This window comes from Eulemur rufifrons, chromosome 10 (genome assembly GCF_041146395.1).
Source record: "Eulemur rufifrons isolate Redbay chromosome 10, OSU_ERuf_1, whole genome shotgun sequence".
Taxonomy (NCBI): Eukaryota; Metazoa; Chordata; class Mammalia; order Primates; family Lemuridae; genus Eulemur; species Eulemur rufifrons.
The window spans coordinates 13,838,286-13,851,347 of record NC_090992.1 but is presented as its reverse complement, the minus strand read 5'-3'; the positions used below and the strand labels follow the sequence as shown (position 1 = coordinate 13,851,347).

Genomic DNA, 13,062 nt, shown 5'->3' with positions numbered 1-13,062 from the left:
AAAAGGTACAAAAAAGTATTCAGTGACTATTAAGTCTCCCTCCCACCCTGTTTCCTGGCCCCCATTTCCCTTTCTCAGAGGCAACCACAGTTACTGATGCTCTGTGAATCCTAAAGATATTCTTTATATGTGCAGACATTTCAGCCACTTTAAAACTTCATGTGTTTGTAACAATGTTCTTGGAGCCAAGACTCCAGTTTGAGGCCTGCCGCTAACTATAAGATCCAGGGTACCTCTCTGGGTTCCAGTTTCTTCACCATAAGGAATCTAGACTAAAACTGGATGTTCTCTTTGATCCTTCCAGCTTTAGCACTGAACCTGCATCTTGAAAGACTTAAAACGGTTGCTACAGGTCCTAATTTCCCGTATGGTGTAAAGTGTGCACCATGTGTAAGCCTTCATTAGCGTGGATTGAGCACTGCCTGCTGACCACACAGGGTCCTTTCGGTGAGTGTTGTCCTTTCCAGTCTAAGTGTTTCCTTTCAGGACCCCTCTGGACCTGTGTGAGTTGAGACTTCACAGCTTCCAAAGTGAGATTAATTAACTCAAAGCTGGAAGATCTCCAGGAAAAGCAGTGTTGTTCTGATGCTAAAAACTGATTTTCTTCCTGAGAAGACTAGAGTTTTGCTGAGGGTGAATTTAAAAGAGATACTGGCCAGGCGTGGTGGCTCATGTCTGTAATCCCAGCACTTTGGTAGGCCAAGCTGGGAGGACTGCTTGAGCCCAGGAGTTTGAGACCACCCTGGGCAATATAGGGAGACCCCATTTCTACAAAAATTAGCCGGGCGTGGTGTTGTACACCTGTAGTCCTAGCTACTTGGGAGGCTGAGGCAAGAGGATCACCGGAGCCTGGAAGTTCAAGGCTGCAGTGAGCTATCATCATGCCACTGTACTCCAGCCTCAGTGACAGAGTGGGACCCTGTCTTTAAAAAAATAAATAATAATAAAATAAAAGAGATACTGATTGATGGTTGGCATCCATCCTTCATTCATCTCACCTAAAAAAATATTCTTTGGGGGAAGAAAAAAGGTCAGTACTTGCCACTGCCTGATCTCTCAGTAGGACACAGTGTTCTTCATGTGACAGCTCTGAGCCTCAGTTTCTTACTTCTCCCAGAAAGCACCAGGTTCGGTCCCAAATACCCTTCCCTACTCTATCGTTTTCCCTGATTCTTTACCCCACCCCATTCCCCATATCCAACATCAGGGCTGCCATGAGACAGGAGCCTGTTTGTGGTTTGAATGAACAGATTAACATCCAAATCCTATTCATCCTCCACAGCTCAAGATCCCACCTCTTTCATGGGGTCTATTTCTACCATGTCTATTTCTGCCCTCATTAAATCTCCTTTCTTCTACCACCCAACTGAGGACTTAATGTATTTACTGCTTTGTATCATTCATATCATGTGTCGATATTATTTCTTCAATGAAATCAAGTGGGCATAAACACTAACATATCCATAGAGAATGCAAAGCACTTCATTAGTCCTCATATTCCAGCCAGTGTTTAGTGACGGTAGAGGAAGGAAAGGCAGAGAAATAAAGAAACTGACATTTGTTGACTGCCTAATGTATGTACTGGAGACATAGTCCTTGCCCTGGAAGATCTCAGAACCTAGTGAAAGAGACTGATTTGGAAAGCTGATAGTCCTGCAGTAGAGTTCATCAGAAGGGAGGTCCTAGCATGGCTAAGAGCAGGACACTCCTGTGTTTCAGTAGCACTTTCTTGCTAGAAAAACATACTTGGGTAAATTACTAACCTATCTGTTCCTTAAATTCTGTTACAACTTGCCTCACAGATTATTTTGAGGATTAAATGCAATGCCCAATGTATAACAGGTGCCCTTTTCTCTACCTTGCAGGGAGGAATGAGCATGGAGGCTTCTTAGGAGAGAAGCAACAGAGAAAGAAAGGAGCATGGCAAAGAGAAGGCAGCAAACAACTGAGAGGAGTTTAGGATTCCGTTATCTTCCAAGGCAACATTCCTGTCAAAATTGTTCTGTCTGTTTCACTAGGACTGGGAACTTCTAAAACAACTAATAATTCCCGTGGTTTCTGCTTTTCCAGTTTTTTTTTTTTTCTTTTTTTGTCAGTGCTGAGCTAAACACACACTGTTAGTATCAGCAACTATAGCTGATAGTAAACCAGGAAGCCAGGGAGTGAGAACAATCTAGCATTTATTGTAGGAAAGACTCCCAAAGGACAGGTACAATAAGACATTCTGTTGGTAAGGCCTGAAGTGATAAAAACGGCAAGTGGAGGAACAGACTGATAAGAAGCAGGAACCAAGACCTGTAGCCACGAGAACAGTTTGCTGAAATACAAACGGAGGCATGCTCCAAAGGGCCCAATCTGGGCTAACACTGTGGGGCTGGATCCCCAGATGAAAGAAGTCAATCGTTTAGAGAGTTTGCTAAAGGAAAGACATAAGTAATTAAAAGTGCAGAGAACTGAAAGCACAGTTAGGGGGTCCTGTATATCCAAACTATTGTTTTTACCCACAAATTCACAAGGTCACATATTTCCGCTATGCTACAGCAGAACTCAGGACTATGGCCACCAGTTTGAGTTTTCAGCTTGTTTTCATGAGGCTTAGACTCCAAGATGAGAGATATAAAATAAATGGAGGTAACATTCTGCAACTGCAGCAGTGGCACATAAAGTGCATTAACAAACCTGAATACCAACTGTACATGCTGTCCTGTGTTTGGAGAGGCAGTATCAGGAGAAAGGTCCAAGTCCCCTTCGCATTATCAGCTGCCATAACTCAGTGGTACCTAGGCTCCCGCAGGGCTGTCTGACTTTCCATAGAGACCCTGAGGGCACCTGCCCCCTGCCACCCTGGGCGACGCCCCCATTCTGGCTGCGGGAGTCTTAGTGAGGGGCTACAGCCCTTTCCCAATGCCTGACAACCCATCAGTCTGACATGAGGGGGCCTTTAGTCCACTTTCCCAAATACCTCTCCCCAGCTTGGCAACAGAGGAGGCCACCTTTGGGAACATTGGGGGTAGTGGTGGGAACTGAAGTGGGGATTAGGAAAAAGTAGGGGGCGGTTCTCCTCCCCTCCTAACAAAGGGACTAAGGACACAGGTTTAGGCTCCTGTGAACACCATGGGAGGAGGGAGGGCCCAGTAGGTGGTTTTCTTCTCTCCTCTCTTGGTGAGGAACAAAGGAGTTGGGAGTATGAGAAAGGCAGGAAAGGTGCAATACTATTCTCTGCCCTGCCACAACCCAATTAAAATCTGGGAAAGCAAAGGCAACATGTAATGTCCTTAGGGTCTGGCACATAGTATGCACTAGGTAAAAGTTGGCTATTATTATATTAATATTAATATTAAACCATGGTTCTGAACTTTTCTGGGGGGTCTGATGAAAGCCATAGACTTGTTCCCCAGAAAAACACAAGTATACACACACCGAATTTTGCAGATCCTTTCAGGGGGGTTATAGGTAGTTGCAGATCCCAATTAGGACTCACAGAGGTCAGAAGGACACACTCCAGTATGCAGGACTAGCTGCATAATTTGTGGGGCCAAATGCAAAATAAAAATGCAGGGACTCTTGTTCAAAAATTATTAAGAATATCAACACAACAAGAGCAGAGCATCAAATCAAGTGCAGGGAGGGGACTTCTAAGCAAGGGGCCCCGTGTGACTGCTCATAAAGCTGACCCACTAAGACCTTAGAGCTTGGGGTGAGACAGTTGTACTCTCGCTTTAAACAAACTCAATACCTGGAGACTGGAATTTACAAAATCTGAAAGCTGATCTCCTACAAGACTTTTTCCAAGCCTACTGTCAATGAACGTACATTTATTGAGCACCTACTTTGTGCAAGATTGTAGGGATCGAACACTTGAACAAACCAGGGATCCTGCCCAGCAAAGCTTCTGCAGCCTCTGGGAAGACTTGAGAATTATATAGCAGTGATGATGGAGATAAGCAAAGGTTGCCGGGGAACTCAGAGGGGCCACACCTCAAGGAGAGGAGGTGGGAAAGCACCTCCAGGACATAACCCTGGGGTGTGTAAGCCAGAGATAAGAGTGGTGTAGTGTTCCAGGCAGGGGGAGGAGAGAGAGAGGATGATGTTTTCTCAGGGATCTGCACTCTCTATACACATGTAATACTTGAAAATTCCATTCTGATCCCACTTTTCAGAGATGCCTCCAGAAGGCATGAAGTGCTGCAGCCTTACTCAGTATGGGCTGCTGCTTTATGGCAGCTACTGCGGGAACTAATCCCAGCTCCCTTGGGTAACTCAGGAAAATCAAGGCAGGCTCCTTTATTTGCATGAGGGCTTTGAGGTGTCACAAAAGAAACACAGAATTGGCCAAGGGTGTTGCTGTAATCCCAGCACTTTGGGAGGCTGAGGCAGGAGGATCACTTGAGCTCAGGAATTCAAAACCATAGAACCTCAGCATCAACCCTGGACTCTAAAATAAGACTTCCCTGGGTTTAAATCCCATTTCTTCTATTTAACAGTGTTAAATAAAAAATTATAGAAGGTCATTGTTTTGGACTAAACTCTTGCACTAGGCCCCAAGAGACCAAAACCAAAAATCAAAACGGAGCCACTCAAACTAAAGTCCCAAGTCATCAAACCTAAACTAAGTCATCAGGAGACAGCCAATTTCCTAAATAGGCCAGTTTAAATGTTCAATCAGCATAATGACATTCCCTCCATTTTAATCCTTACACAAAAAAGGTAGCCTAACGTAACCTGATTTTAATTAATCAGTTATTTTACTATTCTATGTGCCTCAGTTTCTTTTTTTTTGTTTTTTTTTTTTGAGACAGAGTCTCACTTTGTTGCCCAGGCTGGAGAGAGTGCCGTGGCGTCAGCCTAGCTCACAGCAACCTCAAACTCCTGGGCTCAAGCGATCCTCCTGCCTCAGCCTCCCGAGTAGCTGGGACTACAGGCATGCGCCACTATGCCCGGCTAATTTTTCTATATATATATTTTTAGTTGTCCATATAATTTCTTTCTATTTTTAGTAGAGACGGGGTCTCGCTCTTGCTCAGGCTGGTCTCGAACTCCTGACCTTGAGCGATCCACCCGCCTCGGCCTCCCAGAGTGCTAGGATTACAGGCGTGAGCCACCGCGCCCGGCCTATGTGCCTCAGTTTCTTCTTTTGCAGAATGGAGATAACAGTATTTACCTAGTAGGGTGGTTGTGAGGCTTAAACAAATTAACATATCTGAAGTATTTCGAACAAGCGAGCAGGCCGAGTCAGGTGCAGTGTTGTGCTGGTAATCCCAGCTACTTGGAAGGCTGAGGTGGGAGGATCGCTTGAGCCCAGTTTGAGACCAGCCTAGGCAACATGGCGATACCCTATCTCAAAAAAAAAAAAGTATACTTAGAACGATGTCTGCATATAGAACTGCCATGTAAGTGTTAGTTGTTATTATTAGACACATGACCGACAACAATGAAAAAAAAAAAAATAGCTGAGAGGCCCCTGAGATCTCAGAAATGTGCAGCTGGGGGGCGGGGGGCGGAGTGAGGAAGGGCCAGTTGAGGCCCCGTAACCACAGGTGAAGGGCAGCAAAACTGCTGGCGCGACTGGGGTTTGATGCAGTGTTGATCTGTTTTTCCAACTGTAACAGAAGAATAATGTGTGTCCCACTTTCTCCCTAAGGTAATGCATGTAAAAATTCTTAGCTGGGGCGGGGGGTGCCGACAGATAGCCAAGCCAAGGCATTTACAACAGCTCTCCCTTGCAGACCCCTCCTCCTCCTCTGCCCATCCCTCAAGGTGGGTGCTCCTCAGGTCTCCAACCTAGACCACGTCTCTTCTCATTCTACACACCCTTCCTCGCCCCCCATCCACACCCACAGCTGCTGTCGTCTCTGTGTTGGGGCCCCATATTTCTACCTCCAGCCTGGTCCTTCTTAATCTCCAGAGCCATGTAACAATTGCCCAGTGGGTATCTCCATGTGGATACCTTAGGGACCTGCGAACTCTAATTATCCACACCTGGACTCCACTGTGTCCCCACTTTCATCTCGGTGAAAAGCCCCCTTCCCCACCCAGCCAGGAACCTAAGTGTGATCCTCAACTCCTCCCTGTCCCTCACCCCAGCCCCATGCAAACACTCACTGATGTTTATCTGTATGAGTCAATAAACATGGCCCAAATGGAGCTACTCCTCTGACTTCATTTCTATTATCACAATCCAGGGCATTCACCTCTCCTGGACTTCTGCAACGACTCCATCACTGGTCTACCTGAGAAACCTCAACCATTCCTCTTTGCTAAGCTCATACACATCCTTTGGGTTTGCCCTTAAAGGTCATTTTCTTCAAGAACCCTTCCTCCCACCATTAGTTTAGTGTTTCTAGTGCTCTTACCTAACAACCTGTACTTCCCTAAGACAGCATCTTGCTACAGTGGGGTCCACCCACCAGGAGCACCAGTAGCACCAGCAGCACCTGGGAGCTTGTTAAGAATGCAAAATCATGGTTGCCACCCTGGTTGAACAAGAATCTCTTTTATAACACTATCCCCGGGCAATCCGTACGTTAACATTTGAGAAGCACTGGTATAGCATAAATAACCCTTCATCATTACTGTTTGTTTGTCTTCCCCCCTAAACCCTAAGCTCCCCAGATCTGGGCTGAATCATTCTGCTTACCATTGTTTCAAGCAGCTAACAACAGGACAAAGAACAGGAGCTGAAAATACCTGTGGAACCTGGCTGAAATACCTTTTCACCTTGTTGTTGAAAAGCACTGCAGCTTGGAAAGAGTCACACTTGGCTTCTTAACTCATGCTTCCTCAAATACAGGCTTACTTGTACAAGACATCTGCTCTGCTTGTTCCGTTTTGAGGTGGCAACCCACAGTAGTAGCACGCTGTGGACAGTGTAAAGAAACTATGGAAACCATGTCAAAATCCTGACAGAAAGTGAAATAGAATCCTGACTGAATTCATGGGGGTGGCAGCATTAGCTGCTGAGCATCCTCAGCTACTAGAATACACCCCTGTTCTGGAATTGGCTTAGGGGGGAAGTGGGAGTTGGGAAAACAGAGCCAATACATTTCACAGGGCTGGGGTTCTAACAGAAGCAGTGCCACAGCCTGAATGAAAGGCCTGCTTGGAGCAGCTGGGAGTAGAACAGTGGGGCTTTTTCTAACCCATGCGGGGCCCCGAAACATTAATACCCCAGGCTTCCACTTTTCTATGTGGGCAGAATCAAAATCAGCACCCCCTTTTGATTTCCCCACGCTTGTCACTGTGAGCACCTGTACAAAAGGACGCTATAGTTTTACAAACTGAATGATCTGCACTGCATCCTGCACAATGCAAGCAGTTAATCATAATTTCTGTGTGAACTCGGTGACATGCATTGATTCAGAATAGCTTCAGTGTTTCAATAAACAGCTGATTTCATTTCCCCTGACCCTGAATTACTTGGAGGAAGAAAAAGGATGTGTGTTATATAATGTTGGAAGTACTAACACTATTGTGACAATGGTCCCCCGCATAAAAATATACCTTATTTTTTCTGATTAAAAAAGTAACACATGCAGCCGGGCGTGGTGGCTCACACCTGTAATCCTAGCACTCTGGGAGGCCGAGGCGGGTGGATCGTTTGAGCTCAGGAGTTCGAGACCAGCCTGAGCAAGAGCAAGACCCCTTCTCTACTAAAAAAATATAGAAAGAAATTAGCTGGACAACTAAAAATATATATAGAAAAAATTAGCTGGGCATGGTGGCAATTACCTGTAGTCCCAGCTACTCGGGAGGCGGAGGCAGTAGGATTGCTTGAGCCCAGGAGTTTGAGGTTGCTGTGAGCTAGGCTGATGCCACGGCACTCTAGCCTGGGCAACAGAGTGAGACTCTGTCTCAAAAAAAAAAAAAAGTAATACATGCTCTTTGTGGAAACTCAGAAAATATACAAAATTGTAGAAGAAATAATCACTTTCAACATCTTGGTCTATCAGGTTTTTTTCTCTGTACAGAAGCCTAAAATTTTTTTTCTCTTAATATTCTATTATTCTTTGTTATTAAAGTAACTTCTGTTTCTTTTTACTAAACTATTACATTTTCACAAGAGAAAATGCTGAAAAGAAAAAGGAAAATTAAGATCATTTGTAATTATCATCCAGAGGAAGGCAGTGGTGGCAGTTTTGTTGTCTGCCTTTTTGATCTCTTTTATAGGCATATGGTTTGAAAGAAAATTATTTGATATTACTTCATTTGTATGCAGCAGCATGACTTATTTAAGCATCTCCTTATGTTGGGCATTAAAGTTTCCAATTAATTGCACTGTGATAAATATCTTTTACAATCATATTTTACATTGTGCTTTTTTCCTTTGAAAATTATGGATTTTCTACAACTAATTTCAAACAGTCAAAGCTGAAATAAAGGAGCTGGAGGAAAAGTAACACATGACTTTTGCTTTAGTCTCCGTCTCCATTTTATTTATTTGTTTTTTAATTTTTATTTATTTATTTTTGAGACAGACTCTTGCTCTGCTGCCCAGGCTAGAGAGCCAAGGCATCAGCCTAGCTCACAGCAACCTCAACCTCAAGTGATCCTTCTTCCTCAGCCTCCCGAGTAGCTGGGACTACAGGCAATTGCCACCATGCCTGGCTAATTTTTTCTATATATATTTTTAGTTGTCCAGCTAATTTCTTTCTATATTTTTTTAGTAGAAAAGGGGTCTGGCTCTTGCTCAGGCTGGTCTCGAACTCCTGACCTCAAATGATCCTCCCACCTAAGCCTCCCAGAGTACTAGGATTACAGGCACGAGCCACTGCGCCTGGCCTCCATCTCCATTTTAAATACAATGTTCTTCCAACCAAAAGAGGGCTTTTGCATAAAGGATAGAGTGGTAAAACCATGCTACAATGCCTAGACATATATTTTAAAATATAATTTAAATTTTGTTAATGCTCTAGCCATTTATGCTATGGAGCTCAGGCCTGGGGGGCCCTGAGTGGTTGCTTTTTATTTTTCTGTAAACCCCTTCTCCCAAGTATTATACAAATGATTAATCAAAAGGGTAACCAAAAGTACAAAAAAAAAAAAAAAGTGCCCTGCTAATCTTAACGCTAAAAAAAAAAAAAAAAAAAAAAAAGTCACATGGCTGTCCCTCTCTGGGTCTTATCTTTATAGAAAAGTACTGTCAGTGTGCCTGGGGATTTGGTCATTTCTTTGGAAAATACCCTTTGTGTATTATTGTGTTTACAAATCAACTTCACCACCATCCTATTTTGTAACAATCTTGCGTAATATTAATATCACAGAAAGGGTATTATCCCCATTATATAGATGAAAATACTGAGGCTCAGAGATTAAATGATTTGCCCGAAGTTACATAGCTAGCAAGTGATGGAATAAGACTGCAAACCTAGGATTTCTCCTAGTCAGTCCAATGATCATCTCAGGAAAGGCTCTGAAACAGAGGAACATTTTCGGTATCCTTTCAAAGGCCTAGACGGAGCTTCTTCCAATCTGGGCGCCAGCATACACCGGAGCAAGGGAACTGTGAGAGAAAATAGGACGCACAGACATCTATCTCAGCCTCTGGGTCACGTCGTAACAAAACGGTTCCATTATTAACAGTGAGGTGAGGAGAGAACATATACTTGAGTTTATACACTAATGGCACTTCATCTTCTCAAGAATTTCATAAATGAGAAAACTGGGGCTCAAGGGTAAAGTGACTTCCTAGGTGAAGGAACTTTGCTCTCACAAAATCTGAGGTGATTTTGTCATCCCTTCATTTTGACAATAGCAATGTAGCTAAGTGGTGGCAGTCACCGTACCTGGCCGTTAGGAGCTTGCAATCAATCTTTTGGGGGGGGTGGTCTTTGACATCCACTTTGGTTAGGAAATGAGCTCCTTTCCTGTTCACAGGCAGAGGTGGTCTGCTGCTTTATGCCCAGGCCACTATGGCCTTATTAGGAGTAAGTAACAGTCAGGTCTAGTGAGAAGCCTGTAAGTTCAGGCCTGAGCTGCTGCCTCATTAGGGCCTTTCACTTCCCTGGCAGGCTGAGTGAGCACGATGTTCTCTACTGGAGGATGTTCAAAACCTCGCTGGTACAGCGCCAGACCCTTCTGTGCTTGTCTCCTGTGTCTCCCACTGTTATCAGCACAGTCAGCACATGAATCTTCCTTACTTATGTCTGCAGGAACCGACTCCCACCGACCAGCAAGCAAGCCCAAGAGCAAACCAATAAGCAATGCAATCCGGCTTACTTCCCAATGTCTCATTTAATTCATTTAGAACAAGGGGAAGTATAAAAATGGGTTAACTACAAAACGGTAGAATAAGGCAGAACTCATGGACTCGGATCAGCCAAGTCATGACCTCTGCCCTCAACTGTGCCATTAAATTGGAAATGTGCCAAATCATCATCATCATTGATGAGAGGCGCCCCCAAGGCTACCCACCATCTCTACTGCAAGGAACGCCACAGCCAAGGGCTGACGTAGGCACTCTATCAGCTAATGTGTATGCTGAAGTCAAGACAGGCAAAAGCCCACGCTCAAGGGATGTGCTGCTGCATTAAGGTCACCAGGAGGCTCAGCCTTGGAAAACACTGCTTCGAAAACATTGTAGTCTGCTGGAAAGCAGTCTAGGGTGGCAGTCGGGAAGGTTTTAGACTGACCCCCAGTGATAACAGGCCACAAAGCTTGAAGAATCCAGGAACACAGCTGCACTAGTGTCAGACTTCCTCAAGCACTCAAGGCTCAAAGACTGTGGCTTCCTTTTATGTACCCACAGGAACCACCAGCATTGCTTTCTTAGAAGACAAATATCGATTAAGGGTCACATAGGTTGTTCTGGTGGGAGACAGCCTGGTCATCTGTAATGGCAGCTCCCACCAGAGCCAGAGTTGGCTCCGGGCCAGTACAACTCTGAGAGAGGCAGGGTGGCCAGTGAAAACTGCTCTAGAGTGAAAATTAGAAAAAAAAAAAAAAATATATATATATATATACATATATATATATATATTTTTTTTTTGGAGACAAAGTCTAGCTCTGTTGCCCAGGCTAGAGTGCCTTGGCGTCAGCCTAGCTCACAGCAACCTCAAATTCCTGGGCTCAGGCGATCCTCCTGCCTCAGCCTCCTGAGTAGCTGGGACTACAGGCGCTCGCCACTGCACCTAGCTAATTTTTTCTATTTTTAGTAGAGACGGAGGTCTTGCTCTTGCTCAGGCTGGTCTTGAACTCCTAAGTTCAAGGGATGCTCCCACCTAGGACTCCCAGAGTCCTAGGATTACAGGCGTGAGCCACTGTGCTCAGCCAAATTAGAAAATATAGATCCTACTTCCCAGTCTGCCTCTGACCAGCTGCACTGAACTGGACCAGTCAGTCTCCCAGTATGGGCTCAGACTCCTTACATATACAATGATGGGGTTAGCCTTTATCACCATGGCCCCTTCAGCTTTAAATCTTCAGTGTTTTACAGATTCCTGGAAATTAACTAAAGAGGTCCTTTTGCTGGAAAGGTAAAGTATAGAGTTGCCTAACTCTCACAACAACTTTAAGTTCAAAATGAAAGTAAAGAATGGAAAGAAAAGAAATGAAAGCAGGAGAGTCACTTCAACTTGAAACTCACTTTGGTCTTAAGAATAGCAAAGTAATGAGTTCAGATGGTTTGGGAGGAATAGAAAGTACAAACTGCAAAACAGGAAATCCATTCTTGGCTGGCTTTCAAAAAGCCATGAGCTGGTGAAAGTGTAGGTCCGTCTTAATTTTTAATTTCTTAAAACAAATAAAGCCCCCAAATTAGTGTATTGAGCTGCCTAAAATTACTGTCCCCTGCCCCAAGCTTTTTAATCACTCCAGACTTCTTTGTGATGGTTCCACCTCAGCATTGACTGCCTTGTCCCTGTGGCCAGCAGTTACCCTCGACCGGTTCACCAGCGTAACCAAAAGAAAATGATCAAACATGGCCTAATATTATAGTTCTATGTATACTGACCTTATCTCTCTAAATAGCACATAGGCTCTTTAACTTGCAGGGAACCCAATGTACACATCTTTGATCCCACTAGTGCTCTGGCTACAGTAGGCACTCAAATGGTTACTGAATGATTAAGCAAAATACTTACCAGTCTCTGGATATCTCAAACTACACGGTAGCCTTTATATATCCAACCTAAGTTTAGACTTGTACAAAATCATGTTTTAAAAAGACATTATCTATGGACAGAAAAGCTTATAAAAGTAAGCTTCACAAACACTGAATCCAGATTTCCATAGAAAGCAGAAAAATAATTTATTCCAAAAGATGGCAGAAATAAGAAATTTATCCTGAAAATAGTTTGGTGTAATTCTGTTGGGACAGATCTTCGCTCTGAACATGCTCGCCCATGGACAGACTGCCCCACTGGAGTCTTGTCTTGCAGCAGTTTTTAAACACTTTGCTGATTCCAATGTTGTGAGAAGGTGGAAGCCATCTTCAAATCTGCAGATTCCAAGGAAAGAGTAACGTATTTCTCAGAAGAGTGTCTTCTGTCTCAGGAGAGTGCAGAAACATTTCGTAGAGTCAGCAGCCTTCAGGTTAAGTAGGCACATAATTCATTAAAGTGTAAAAAAGTGAAGGAAAAAAATACTGCATTGTAGAATAAGATATTCAAATGTGGTGTGTGTATTAAGGCAGTTGATGCCCAAAATAGGCAAGTCAAAGAAAATGGTCTGGGTTTGGAGGTGATTTTGCTTCTAGAAGGAATTCTCTTTTCGTAACCTGCAAAACAAAACCATCCTAGTAACTGGTCCTCACATCTTCCTCAGTAGGGCAAAAAGTTAACATCCAGAAAGTTACTCAGGCCAATACTTTAAAACATGTAGGTGCTCAGTAAATACGTGAATGAAAAGTAGGCTCATCAACGTGCAAGTCTGGACAGATTTTGTGGGGCAGTGGCAACAGGTCGAAAAACCAAGGACATTGCTGAATCGAGAGCACAAGTAACGAACGGTTTGACCTTGTTATAGAAAGGGAGGAAGAGTGAGGATGACTAAGACTGACAGTGCTGGAATCTAACACGCTCACTTCGGTTTTAGGAGTATGTATCTCCACTTCCCCTCTTTTGGCAA

The 13,062-nt window shown here is 44.0% G+C and overlaps 1 protein-coding gene across 1 annotated transcript in view; it reads right to left on the bottom strand.

The window, feature by feature from the left end:
* Positions 1-12,225: 12,225 nt before the first annotated feature.
* ATP6V0E1 (ATPase H+ transporting V0 subunit e1) overlaps positions 12,226-13,062 on the bottom strand; it is a 32,187-nt gene continuing 31,350 nt past the window's right edge. The window contains exon 4 of the mRNA XM_069484186.1: positions 12,226-12,712. The gene's annotated coding sequence lies outside the window, so the exon portion shown is untranslated. The remainder of the gene's footprint in view (positions 12,713-13,062) is intronic.